Source organism: Dendrobium catenatum, unplaced genomic scaffold (assembly GCF_001605985.2).
Source record: "Dendrobium catenatum unplaced genomic scaffold, ASM160598v2 fragScaff_scaffold_1284, whole genome shotgun sequence".
NCBI lineage: Eukaryota > Viridiplantae > Streptophyta > Magnoliopsida > Asparagales > Orchidaceae > Dendrobium > Dendrobium catenatum.
The window spans coordinates 1,464,547-1,478,476 of record NW_021319746.1 but is presented as its reverse complement, the minus strand read 5'-3'; positions in this window follow the sequence as shown (position 1 = coordinate 1,478,476).

Genomic DNA, 13,930 nt, shown 5'->3' with positions numbered 1-13,930 from the left:
TTATAGGAACATAACCCCACATCATTTATAGAAAGTCTATCCTTATCTTCAAATGTCTTTTCCCAACTAATTTATTGTATGCATTTGAAATCAATACTAAGATAACTAAGTTGCTCCATAAAGATAAAGGTTTACATCAAATAACAATTAATCATTTAAAAGTAGCTATTAGGAGTTAAATTGAATGAGAGAACTTAAAATCTATATTAAAGATTATGTATTGATCATTTAAAAAAAGAAAAGAAAATTAAAAGAGAGATGGAGAAAAAAAATGAAGAATTATAAATATGAGAATATATATTTTTTTTAGGTTTCATTTGAGACGGCTTTCTTACTGTTTCTTAAAGCTATTTTTTAACACAAACATTTTTAAGCTAAAAAATTATGTATTTGAAATCTACTTTAGAAAGAAATAAAAAAGATGTTCCAAAAGAAATATTAATATTACCTTTCATCAAAAATTTAATAAGAGTTTTTTAAGTTTAAAATTTTGGATAATTTATTTTCATCTCCAACCACCAAAAATTATTTGACATGTTGCGGACTAGAATATACGCGGTGGTAGAGTTAGAAAATTTTTCAGATTAGTCTTGTACAGATATCCAGCACACAAACAAAATAAAAAAAGGAACACTAAAATTTTTGCATGGACCCTAGAAAAGTGAAAAAGCAAAGGGACACGCCCAGTTGAAAAGATTTTACTAATGTTTTCTTAGATTACAAATGGCCAACTCATCCCTGAAATTGAGGACGATCATATTACAATAATCAGCTCCTATGTTGAAACTCAGTTACAAATGGGGATAAAAAATCCGACGATGTTCTGGTGGTCGGGCAAAAATTTGACTTCAATTGACAGTCGGGCAGAATTCTGGCATCAATCGGCTGTCGGGCAGAAATCTAACGCCAGTTGATTGTCGAGCAGAATTCCGGCGTTAGTTGGTTGTTGGGTAGAAGTCCGGTGATGGTTGAGGAGGAGTCTCTTCCTTCTCTTCCTTTTCTTCCTTATCTTCTTGCTTCCTTGCTTAATTCTGCCGTCGATCGGCTGTCGGGTGAAAGTCCGAAGGTGGTCGAGGAGGAGTCTCTTCCTTCTCCTCTTCTTCTTTACCATCTCTTGTTGCTTCTCTTCTCTTCTTGCTTGGGGTCCCTTCTCAAGAGAAATGAGGGGGTCTATTTATAGTTTTTTTAGAGTGGCTTGTCCAGTAAATAGGAGGAAGATCAAGGATAAATTGGGAGTGATTTGAATTGATGGCCAATGTTGAATCTCTTGATTAAGGACCATTTATTGGGCTTTTGAAGGCTCTAATGATATCAAAATTCAAAGATCTTGGGCTCGTTAAATTCTTGTCATAGGGTCGCTCGACTCAGCTATAAGCACACCATATTTGAAAATTATTTGGTAATCCAAATTATAGATTGAACCTTCCAAATGTGCTTCGGGTCTTTGATTTGGACTCATTTGGGCTCAAATTGAGTTGAATTTGGTGTTGTGGATTTGTATTTCCAAGACATTCAATTCGACTGTAAGTTTGATAAAATAAGAGTTCAAATGATCCCAGATTTAATTTTTGAAATTTCAAACTTGATTTTCCCTCGAGATTCGTGCCCGATCCATTTAATTTTTTGATGATATATCATGACTCACTTTCAATAATTTTATTGGCTTGGAAGTTTCTTAAAGTTAATTTGAAATACTGCCTAATAAAAGGGAGAACATAAATGGAAGAGCCAAAGCATTCAGACTTAGGGTCTATTTGGGACAATTTTCTGGCTGCTTTGCTTTTCAAATAGTAATTATAATTTTATTTGACTACTATTTTCTTGTTGCTTTTTTACAGCTTTTTAAAAGTTTTTATGTTGGAAAGTTGTTTTCTACAATCATAGTTGATACATCATCATAAATTATCTTGATCAGGCACAAATATCAAGGAAAAATCAGGTTGAAAGCTTCAAATATTAAATCAGGGACCGTCCATACTCTGATTTTAGCAAACTTATAGTAGAACTGAATGTCTTCAAAAGATGAACCCAACGAACCCAAATTTGACTCAATTTGAGCTCAAATGGGTCCAAATCGAACACTCGAAGCTTCTTTGGAAGGTTCAAACCATAATTTAGATTACCAAACAAATTTTTCAAATGTTACATGCTTATAATCAAATCGAGCAGCTTGACGAGACAAATCTAATGAGCCCAAGATCATAGAATTATGATATTATTAATATATTCAATTGTCTATTAAAAGGTCCATGATCAAAGGGATTAGTATCGTTCGTCCATTCAAACCACTCCCAACATACCCTTGATGTCCCTCCTAATTACTGATCATGTTTGAAACCCCTCAAGTAAGAGAATCTAAACTCTTAAACATTGAGGCGCCTTTTGGTATAATGGAGAATGTCATTTAAGAAACTTTGCAATTAAGTGTGCTCATCCCAGAGTAATTCTGGAATGGGTGATCTACTGGGAAGCTATACCAATAGGAAAAAAATTATGAGACTTAGGCCAAAGTGAACAATATATCGATAGTTAAGAGTTAGAGCTATTACAAAATAGTATCAAAGCAATACACCAGACGAAATATGGGAATAAATATCATACAAAACAAGGTGCTATGACATGGGAGCCACCTCTTGAATCTTGTATAGGACAAAGTGCTACGTGATAGGAGCCACAACTTCAACTTGTAGGGATCACCTCTAGAATTTTATCTTCTTAGTGGATGATTTTAGGATAAAGATATTGGCCGGAATGTTAGTTACTTACGTGGAGGAGATTATGAAACCCCTTAAGTAAAAGAAGCTAAACTCTTAAACATCGAGACACTTTTTGGTGTAATGGTTGGAATTTTATTTAAGAAAATTTCTAAGCATGCTCATATTTGGGATGGGTGAGCTACTAGGAAGTTACACCAATAGAACAAAATCGTGAGGCTCTTAGGCCAAACCAAACAATATCTCGATAGTTAAAAGTTTTGGTTGTTAATAATTGTATCAAAGTAATACAATAGATGGAATATTGGAACTAAGTGTCATACAATATGAAGTGCCACGCCCTGGGATCCACCTTCGGAGCCCTGTCTAGTAGGGTTACGTGATAGAAGCCATTACTTGAACTTGTAGGGGCAACCTCTAGAATCCTATCTTCTTAGTATATGTTTCTAAGATAAAGATGATAATGAGTATGGTAGTTACTTAAGTGGGGGAGACTAAGAAATATTATAAATAAAAGAAGATAAACTCTTAAACATCAAGGTGTCTTTTGGTGTAATGGTTAAAATTTTATTTAAGAAACTCTACAGTTAAGCGTGCTCATCCTAAAGCTATTCTAGGATGGGTGACCTAGTGGGAAAATACACCAATAGGACAAAATCAAGAGGCTCTTAGGCCAAAGAAGATAATATCTTGATAATTAAGAGTTTGGACTATTATACCACGCCACTATCAAAAAATTATAAATAGACCCTTCATTCTTCATTGAATGGGAATTGAAACAAGAAAGAGAAGGAAGAGAGAAACTAGAATTCTCTTGGCACTAGACTCCTCGACCACCACTCAACAATCTATCTTCACCAGATTATTGACAATCTTTTGATTGGCCACTAACTGACATTCAACTTTCACCCGGCCACAAACTGAAACCAAACTTCTACCTAACAGAAAATTGACATTAGATTTTCTCCTAACCACTTAACATCATCGAATTTCCATCCAATTTATATCCATCACTATATTTAAACTAGATGTTTGATTATTGTAATTTGATCTTCCATAATTTTAAGGATGAATCAGTCATTTATAATCTATTTAAACATTAGTTGAATCATTTCAAGTAGGTGTGGCCCCTTAGTTTTTCCCTTCAAGATTTTCTACGTAAAAAAAAAATTAGTATTTCTTTTATCCCTATTTGTGTTTATGTGTTGGATACTCACGCAATGCTAAGATGTGAAGTTTTTTTTACTTTACCAATGTGAATATTTTAGCCCGTAACTATTTAATGCCATCTGTGGGAAACCCGATCCCATTATCCTAAGAAATGCTTCAATGGACAATAGGCATAACAATAACAACTTTGGAACCTCCCGCTCTAACACATATTAATTCAAGAATTAGTCTATAATTCTGGGATGCCAAGCATCTTCCTCTTTTTATTATGGTGGGCTAAACTCTACTGGAGAAGGTACTTCAGGACCTTCCCTTAAAGATTGTATTAAAAAAAAGAAAGAATGTCAAATGAGATCCTTCATCTTCTACAAGAGCCTCGGTAATCGGTGTTAGCACAACTGGAGGAAATTCATGTCCCTTAAAATCTGCTACTAACTCAAGATATTCAACCTGAGCAATTTTAAGCAGTAACCCCTCTCCCTTAATTAAGGACACATCCCGCATCACGTCAAGACAATAAACTTATCGACACAACAAGCTCTACCCATCCATTACGCATAGATCAGCAACCTTGCATTCCTCCAATTATCATTGAAGACCTAAATCAACCTCATATAGCTAAACTCCTACACAATGTTTTACATCATGAATTATATTGATTAGTTAGAGAAGAGTTCCCTATAAAAGGTGGAATATCATCTCTTCACGAAGCAGACTTTTTGGAGTCATTGCTCTTGATTTAAGCCATCCCTCAACATCTCATTTTAGGAGGCTTCAAATTATTGGGCATAGATTTGTATGACAAGACTTCCAACTCCTATGAGCATATTAATTACTATATAACTATTTTTTATATCCAATGAGCCTCAGATGTGCTCCTCTACCATGTTTTTCCAGCTATCTTCAATAGGCAAGCTTGAATGCGATTTTATTCACTTCTAGTCAGATCTATCCTGACATTTGTTAAATTGGCCAAAGTATTCATCGAATAATTTATTACCAATCAAAGAATTATTAAGGATTCTTCTCATTTCTTTGGGATTTATCAGAATGAAGAAGAATTATATAATGAGTATTTTAAACAATTTTATAATGAGGCTCGATAAATTTCAGGAGTAGATCAAGAGTTACTGAGAGGAGTTTTCCTTAGAGACCTCCATCTTGGTTCCTTTTACTTGGTACTTATGCATGACACAATTCATTCATATGTTAATCTAACTCATCATGTGGAGGCATAAATATCAATAGAGAAATCCATCAATGCTCATAGAATACAATTTGAGCAAACTTTCGATAAATGCAAAAATACTCTTATAATAGATAACTCATTCTTACAGCCAAAGAAATAATGCAAAAGTAACTTCCCTACTAGACACCCATTTCCACGATGTGAGCTTTGACAAGAGGAGTATACACCACTTAATGCATCTTGAGAAAATGTACTGATGACCATTCGAGATGAAGAAAATGTTAAGTGGCCTAATCATTTAAAACCAAATATAGAAACTTAGGATTAACACTATCAACTCCATCATAGTCATTGGCATGCCACTGAAGCTTATAAGCAACTCAAGGATGAAATTGAGATACTTATCTGATAAGGCTACCTTTGATGGTTTAATTAAAATCCACCAACTTAAGATGAGGCTCATCTTATTGGTGGCAAAATCAATAATAACAAAGACAATCATTGAATAATTGTCAAACAGTTAGTTCATCCAATGTGATCGAATTTCCTACATAATCGTGCACTCTGTTAAAATAAACTTGATGTGCAAGCCTGTAATCCAAAAGAAATAAAATTTTGCACAAGATCGTTGGTAAGCAATCAAGAAGGAGCTTGATAAACTCTTGGAAGATGGATTTATATGGAAAGTGTACTATCTTACATGGCTGGCAAATATCTTCATTATGTAGAAGGCTACTGGAGATTGGAAAACATGCATTGACTATACATATCTCAATAAAGCCTGCCCAAAGATAGTTTTCAGCTTCTTCGTATTGACCAGTTGGCCGATACCACCTACGAACATCAAATGATGAGCTTCAAGGATGCCTACTCCAGTTATAATCAAATAAATATGGATTTAACGGATGATAGGCAATGACTTTTAGGATAGATAAGGGGTTATAACATTATATAGTCATGCCATCTAGGCTCAAAAATGCTGGAGCCACATATCAAAGCCTCATGAATAAAGTTTTCAAAGATCTTATTGGTCGCACTATGGAAGTATATGTCGATGATATGTTAGTGAAAGACATGAAATTTTTTTAACATATATCTGACTTGGAATAGTGCTTCCACTTGCTATGACTTTATAAGATGCGTCTCAACTCTGCCAAGTGTGTTTTTGGAGTCACTTCCAAAAATTTCTTAAGGATCATTATAACCCAGCATGGGATTAAAGAAAATCTTAAGAAAATCAAGGTACTAAGGGATATGGTGCCCCCGAGGAATATCAAGGAATTCTAAAGACTAATTGGAAGAATTATAACGATGTCTCATTTTCATACCCGCTTAGAGGAAAAATATCTACCCTTCTTCAAGATACTTAGAGGTGCTTGTAGCTAAGGATTTTAATGGAATGATGAATGTTAAGAAGATTTTAAGCAACTATGAAAGTATTTAGCATTATCATCATTACTTTAAAAGCTAATGCCAAGTGAGAAGTTGTATTTGTACTTGGTTGGTTTTGCCCATGCTATTAGTTTGATATTGGTATGAGAGGAAAATGCTGCATAACATCCAATATGTTTTGCTAGTAAAATCTTATCTAAAATAGAGGGATGTTATCCACTAGATAATAAAATAGGTTGGAAAACTATGCCCATACTTCATGCTATGCAAATTTACTGTTAAGAAGTATCTTACAAAAGTCAGAAGCATCTAGCAGATTAATCAAGTTGTTTGTGGAGCTAGAAGAGTTTAACATACATTACTTTCCTTGGCCCAATCCAAAATTCAAGGCACTTGTAGATTTTAAAATGGAATGCATCATCCCCGTATCTGATGAGCCATCGAGTGCTTCTCCTTCTTCCCCCTACTAGATATTGTATATTATGGACCTTTTGAAAGTTTTGATACTAGGGTAGAAATTTTAATAATCTATCTGCAACAAGTTACCCTTGAGTACTGGCTCTGACTTAAATTCACTATAATGAACAACACAGTAGAGTACGAGGCCATTATTACTAGGTTAAGACTAGCCATAAACTATGAAGTGCAAAATTTGGTGATTCACACTGATTCACAATTGGTCATCTCCCAAGTGTAGGGAGAATTTGACGTCCATAACCAGTAATTGGCCCAATACTACAACATTATAAAGTCGTTCCTAGCTCGTATAAAAGAGCATTAGATCATTCATTTTTTCTAAGACAAAATGTATGAGCAAATTCTCTTTCCAAACATGCCATCAACAACTGGGGATATCTACAAGAGAAAGTATATCAAAGAGATCCATTTCCCTAATATCCAAGGTTTTGGGTCATAGAATCAATCGATGAATCAAGAGAGGCTACTTGGATTGATCCCATCTTATCCTTCTTACAAGATGGTGTGCTACTTGAAGATCCCATAGCTACCACATGACTTCAGAGATAATAAATGAATTTCACTATTATTTGAGGGAAGTTTTTCAAATGAGCCTTCACTAGACCATACCTCAAATGCCTCCCACCTTCAAAAGCCACTTACACACTTCAAAAAGTTCATTCAGGGGCATGCAGAGAACAAATGTGAGGAAGAGCATTAGTCTACAATATCATGAATTAAGACGCACTTGAATTCACTCAAAAGTCTGAAAATGGCTAATTGCATTCCAAACTTATCCATAAACCTGCTATAGAGCTTAGATCGCTTTAGAGCCCCTAGTCTTTCATCCAATATGGGCTTGATATTATGAGACCCTTCCCTATAGCCAACGAACAACAAAAAATTATTATCTTGGCTGTAAATTACTTCACCAAATGGGTGGAGGAAGAACCCCTAACAAAGATTATTGAAGCAAATGTCAAACAATTCTTATAGAATAATATAATCTTTCTTTTTGGCATTCCTACAAGGGTAATCAACGATAATAGGACTCAATTCACTAGAAAAATCCATACATCTTTTTGTAAAGATTTCTATATTTAACTGGTGCACACAGTTGTGGCCCATTCTCATGCAAACGGGAAAACAGAGGTTACAAACTAAACAATTTTGAAGGGTTGAAGACTTGTTTAGGGAAAATAGGGGCAATGGGCTGAAGAACTCCCAAATATCCTTTGGGTTTAACCTTTGCTTTGGCATAAAAGTAATCATACCAATTAATATTAGAGTTCTATACCATAAAGTAACTTTTGACTTTAATAACAAAGAGGAGAAGCTCAAAAACAACTTGGATCACCTCCTATAAATAAGAAATTTTGCCCTATTTAGAATTTTTACATTCCACCAAAAAGTTATCCATCATTACAATAGGAAGGTGAAACCTCGATGTATATTAATTGGGGACTTAGTTCTAAGCAGTAACGAGACAGTTGAAAATGGCCCGCAACACCACAAACTACCTCCCCTCTTGGAGGGTTCTTATTTGGTGGTACATATTGTCAAGCAAGACACCTTGAAACTAAAGGATGTCAACGGAAGATGCTCCTTTATGCATTAAAAACCTTTATAAGTATATCAGTACGTGTGGATAGTACTACTTGTCTTATGTCACGTATTTTATCTCAAGTTATAGTGTAGTCCCCATATATATCTCTTTTATGTTGAATACAGTGTAACTATGATATCCCGAATTCATATTGGGGAATTGTTATATTGTCTTACATAATATAGTAATATGTTGTTGACTCCTTTATGATATTATCTCCTTCTTTAAAAAGGATAAAAAATGATAATCAAAAGCTAATAATGATCTAACATCTTTATCTATGATTTGATAAATACAAAATCTTCAGTGTATCCTAATCACTAGATTATTAATCCTGGAGGGATTTGATATGACCCATTTCATATAGGTTAATGTCATCAAGTAATGCTTTGACAAAAAATCTAGAATAGGTTAAATATCCTAAGAGAATGTCTCTCACATTCGCTCGAGCTAAATGAGTCCAGTAAAATATTTCCCATCATCCAAATTAAAATGAAATTAACTAAGTTGCATATACATATATAAAAAAAGAAAAGAGAAAACTTAAAAAATTCTTTCATATATAACTAAAAGATATTACATACATCATATGAAAACACCCACTCTTGATAAAGGCAATAATCACTAAAAATATAAAGTGATGCAACTAACAACAAAGAAACACTAAATAATATCAACATTATTGTCCTAAGGGGACAAAAGGCCCTATATACCTCACTCTCAATCTTATCACCATCAAAATCTAAAGAAAATTCATTAGAATCCTTGCTATCTATCAGCACCTCAACTTTAGCTCCAGTCTTATACTACACTAGATGTACTCATTTTAGAAAACCTCGGATGAAGCCTTCCTCCATACACTCCAGCTCCAATGCCTTCACGTTAACATCATATATGTAATCACGAGCTTCCTGAACATGATCCTGAATTCTCATCTTGAAGACAATAGACTTCATAATTTCTTTTATGACTATGGGAGGTAACAATTCTGATTTAGACTTGGCCTCGTTCTTAGACAACATACTTTGAAGTATTTTGTTCTTGTCTTTAAGGGCTGTTATCTTCTCCTCAAGGATCTATTTATCTTTCACGTGCTGATTGATCACTTCTTACGCATCCACCAACTCAATATATATGACATCCATCTGTTAATTCTATGAAGAGTCTAAAGTTCCCAAGGTAACTAATTATTCTCTACACTCTTCTAGTTGCTCCTCCACTACCTTTATCTCCTTGATTTTGCCATCATACTTTCTTTTGTACTTTAATTGAAGATACTTGACCTTCAAATAGTTATCAAAACTATTGAACTATTGAAATACTTTAATTGAAAATTAAATTTGGACCATCGAAACTCTTATTTAAAAAAAATGTATAATTGAAATGAACATCACAAAAAGATGAACCCAATGGCAACAAATTTGACTCAATATGAGCCCACATGGGTCCAAATCAAAGACTAAAAGTGCCTTTAAAAGGTTCAAAATATAATTTAGACTCCTAAATGATTTCTAAATGTGACATGCTTATAGTTGAATGAACGGCCAAGCGAGAAGAATCTAATGAAACTAAGATCACTAAATTCTAATATCATTAAGACATTGAAACACCCAATAAATGGTATACAGTCAAGGGGATAAATATTGGTTGTATATTCAAACCCTTGCCAACGTACCCTTGGTCTCCCTCCTATTTACTGACCATGCCACTCCCAAAAAAATATAAATAGACCCCTCATTCTTTATTAAAGGGGAACACAAGCAAGGAATGTTGAAACTTGTTCAATATGAATTAGGTTGTTAAACCTAAGCTTATGTCCCAGCGGCTAACCAAGAGGGGGGTGGTGAATTGGTAATTAAAATTTAATCCCTCTTTTAAAATTTAAAACTGAGAAAATTAACTTTAGTGAATTTTATAGAAAATGTTTTTCAACCACAATTTTGAAACAATAAAATAGAAAAATAAAAAATAGCAAAAAAATAAAAGACACAGAGAACCGGATCTCCTTGACAGATCTTCTTCATAAGAAATCTAGAAGGAAGAGAGAAAAGAGTGAAGTAAACAAAAATCAAAAGTAAAGATTCTTACCTTTGAACACCAAGTGAAGCCTTCATGCTCCAGTAATAAGAATCCTCCTTTGAACACTCTCTCCTTGACTCTTCTTTCAATAAGCACGAAGATCAGTAGGCAAAAATGATTAAATGACAGTCTAAATTGGACTATTTATATGAAAGACAAGAAAAATCATCCAAAAACTGCAAATTTTTAAGTCAACACGAAGTTAATCGTCCCGTACGATCGTGGATCGTCCTAGACGATTTTACTTAAATGTGTGGAAACGAACCAAATGTATATTGGTACGAACTAAAATCATTCCCGAGCATCATCCCGTATGAACTAGGTTCATCCGGTACGAATATTTATACCATAGGTCGGTTCCCAAAAACTGTAGGACGTCGCCAAAATTTGAAGAGTCAGTTCACTTCGTCCTGGGATGAATATGAGTTTCTTCGGACGAAATTTTTACAGAAAACATTTCGTCTTGGGATGAATTTGCTTTCGTCTGGATGAAAATTTTCCAGAAAGCATTTTGTCCTGGCACGAATATGAATTTCGTCTGAACAAAAATTTTCCAGAGGATATTTCGTCCTGGGATGAATTTGAGTTCGTCTGGATGAAAATTTTCTAGAGAGTATTTCGTCCAAGCACGAATATGAATTTTGTCTGAATGAAAATTTTCCAAAGAACATTTCATCCTGGGACGATTAAACATTCATCCGGACGATCAGGACTTAGAAAAATTTTCTTCGACTCTTGTTCGTTCCATTGCTCCTTAGAGGAGATAATTGACATGATCGTCCCGTACGAACTATGTTCGTCCCATACGATAAGTATAAATTTTTAAATATCTCCTTAAGTGTGTGTGTGTGTTTATTCACTCAATTACAATCACTCCCTCTCAAACTTAATTCAAAGAAAAGTACAAGCTTTAATTCATAAAATCTCTTATGCTAAATATTATTTGAAGTCTTCAGTAGTCTGGAGTTTGATTTTCCTGAAATATTAGTTCACATAAGAGAAAAAACAAATCTTCCAAAAAGTGTTAGGAGATATCAATACATAAAATAATAATATTTGGAATCATCAAAACTATACAAGTTACAAGAATGTAAAACATGCAAATAGCAACTCTCTTAACAAGGAAGAGAAGGAAGAGAGAGAAAATATAAGTCTTTTGCCACCAACACCTCCTCAATCACTACTCGGCAACTGACCATTGCCAAACTTCACCCTACCACTAACTGACATTATAATTCTTCCCATCCATTGATTGGAGTTGGACTTCCACTCAGCAGACAATTAACATCAGATTTCCACCTAACCACTAAATGTTGCTAGATTTCCATCTGATTTTTATTCATCACTAGATTTCGACCAAACATTTGACTATTATAATCTGATAGTCTTTAATTTCTAGGATGAATCAATCTTTTGTAATATATTTAAACATTAGAAGGATTAATTCAATTGGGTGTGTCCACATAATTTTTTTCTTTAGGGTTTTCCTTGTAAAAAAACATGGTGTTTCTTATTTCTCATTAGGGTTGTTAAGACCTTGTAAACTAGCCCAAAGCTAACAAAGGGTGGGGGTGAATTGATAGTTTTAAAAATTCTTAAATACAAAGTAAAAAAAAAAGTTAAAACCTTTTAGAATGTTTTAAAATAAATGTAATCAACCACAAAAATTAATATGCAAAAAAATAAAGTGTAGGAATAACACAGAAAGAACACACTAAATTTTATAGTGGTTCAGTCAGCTTAACTTACATCCACTCCCTAGAGCCTCTCCTCCAGGTATTGTAATAAAATATAATGACTCTCCTTTCTCTCCCATAGCAAGGCGGAGAAGCCTTTAGAAACTCCTTTCCATCGACTCTGATGAAGCAGAGAACCCTAACTTCTTTTGCTTCCTCCTGAACCAAGTAGAGAACCTTGATCGATTGCTAAAGCTGACCTTCCTAGAGCCACCAAGGATCCAAGGATAATGAATGGAGAAGATGGCTCGAATTATTGCTTGGAGAAACCTTTGTGAACACCTCATAAACTCTTCCTTATAAGATTCTCTCTCTCTCTCTCTCCCTCCCTCCCTCCCTCTCTCTCTCTCTCTCTCTCTCTCTCTCCCAAGCACTCCCTCTCCTTCTCTAGGCTCTTTTAGGTTAGGAAAGTAGCAAAAGATCCTCTTAATAATAAATAAGATATATTATATAGAAGGGTATAAAATTTGCCATAATTTGCAACTTGTTGTTAAGGATCATCCTGGATGATCGATAAATTATTCTGTACGATCAATGTATTTTAACCTTTTAGCGAGGACGATCTGGGTATGCTAGAAGATCAGAACTTATTATTTATTTTAATCATTCAGGATGATTAGGATATCTTCTTATATGATTAGTTCAAGATCATACATATTATCCATTACATTATTTTGGTCTTCCAGAGGAAAACATCTGGATGATGAAGAATTATACTTGATCGTCTATGAAGATGTTTGGATCATCCTGGATGATTAGTTCAAAATCAATAATTATCATCCAGCACATCATTCTGGTCACCCAATAGAAACATTTGGATGATGTAGATTTATAACAGATCGACTGACAAATCATTTGGATCATCCAGCTGATTCAGGAGAAGACTAAGGTTTTTCTAATTGATTGTCTAGGATGATCCTGCAATCATTCAGGATGATATGATTAATCAAACAAATCTTAATTTTTTTTATTAGTCACCTAATTAATTTAGGCATGATTATAATGAATTGCCCAAGATGATATGAGATCGTCCTTTACGATTACTAAAAGTAATACCTTGCCTAAAAGAGTTTGGCGGCTAAGTCTTTTTATTTTGAGTCCTTCGTCTAGGAAAATATAAGTTTCATCTAGGATAATTTGCTTAACTCGACTGTCTTAACACTAGAGCCCTAATTAGGGTTTCTCTCTTTAACTGATCTTCTATGACAATTTTGGATCATCCTATATGATGTGATTAAAAATAGAAAAAACCCTTAAACATTCAGAATTTCTCCCCCTGGGTGTGTGTGTGCAAGGTTACTCAGCATCCGGATCCACCTTATTACATTTGACTTAAGAAAATGTAAAAATATTGGAATTAGAATTACATACTTATTCAGTCCTAATCTACCAAAACTTGAGCTGGCTTGAATTGCAATTAACCTTGTGGACCTAAAAAGTTAGTAGCATGGCAACCAAAATATATGTGCAGTAGTAACAGTAGTAAGGAACAAGAATGTCAAAAATATTTGCTTTCATCAAAATTATAATTCTTGAATCCATATTTATAATAATGTCCCCCTTTTTGATGATGGTAAATATTTATTAG